The sequence below is a fragment of the Rattus rattus genome, chromosome X, assembly GCF_011064425.1.
Source record: "Rattus rattus isolate New Zealand chromosome X, Rrattus_CSIRO_v1, whole genome shotgun sequence".
In the NCBI taxonomy this organism is placed as follows: Eukaryota; Metazoa; Chordata; class Mammalia; order Rodentia; family Muridae; genus Rattus; species Rattus rattus.
The window spans coordinates 103,544,457-103,545,192 of NC_046172.1; positions in this window are offsets into that span (position 1 = coordinate 103,544,457).

Here is a 736-nt window from a genome sequence, read left to right on the forward strand (position 1 = left end):
GAAGCCCTGGGTCCTGCTAATACTGAACCCCCAGTGAACTAGACTGTTGCGGGGAGGGCGGCAATGGGGGGAGGGTCGGGAGGGGAACACCCATAAGGAAGGGGAGGGGGGAGGGGGATGTTTGCCCGGAAACCGGGAAAGGGAATAACACTCGAAATGTATATAAGAAATATTCAAGTTAATAAAAAAAAAAAAAGAAGGATTGAAGCATCTGTATTTTTGTTATCCTTCTTCTTGAGCTTCATGTGATCTGTGTATTGTAATTTGGGTAATTCGAGCTTTTGGGCTAACATCCACTTGTCAGTGAGTGCATACCACGTGTGTTTTTCTGTGAAGTAATTTCTCTTTCTCCACATCTTCACCAGCATCTCTTGTCACCTATTTTTTTTTATCTTAGCCATTCTGACTGGTGGGAGGTGGAATGTCAGGGTTGTATTGATTTGCATTATCCTCATGACTAAGGATGTTGAGAATTTCTTTAGGTACTTCTTTAGGTTTGGGTTACCTCATTCAGGATGATATTTTCTAGTTCAATCCATTTGCCTATGAATTTCATGAAGTCATTGTTTTTGATAGCTGAGGTAGATATACCACATTTTCTGTATTCATTCCTCTGTTGAAGGGCATCTGGGTTCTTTCCAGCTTCTGAGTATTATAAATAAGTCTGCTGTGAACATAGTAGAGCATGTGTATTTGTTGTATGTTGGAGCATATTTTGGGTATATGCCTAGGAGTG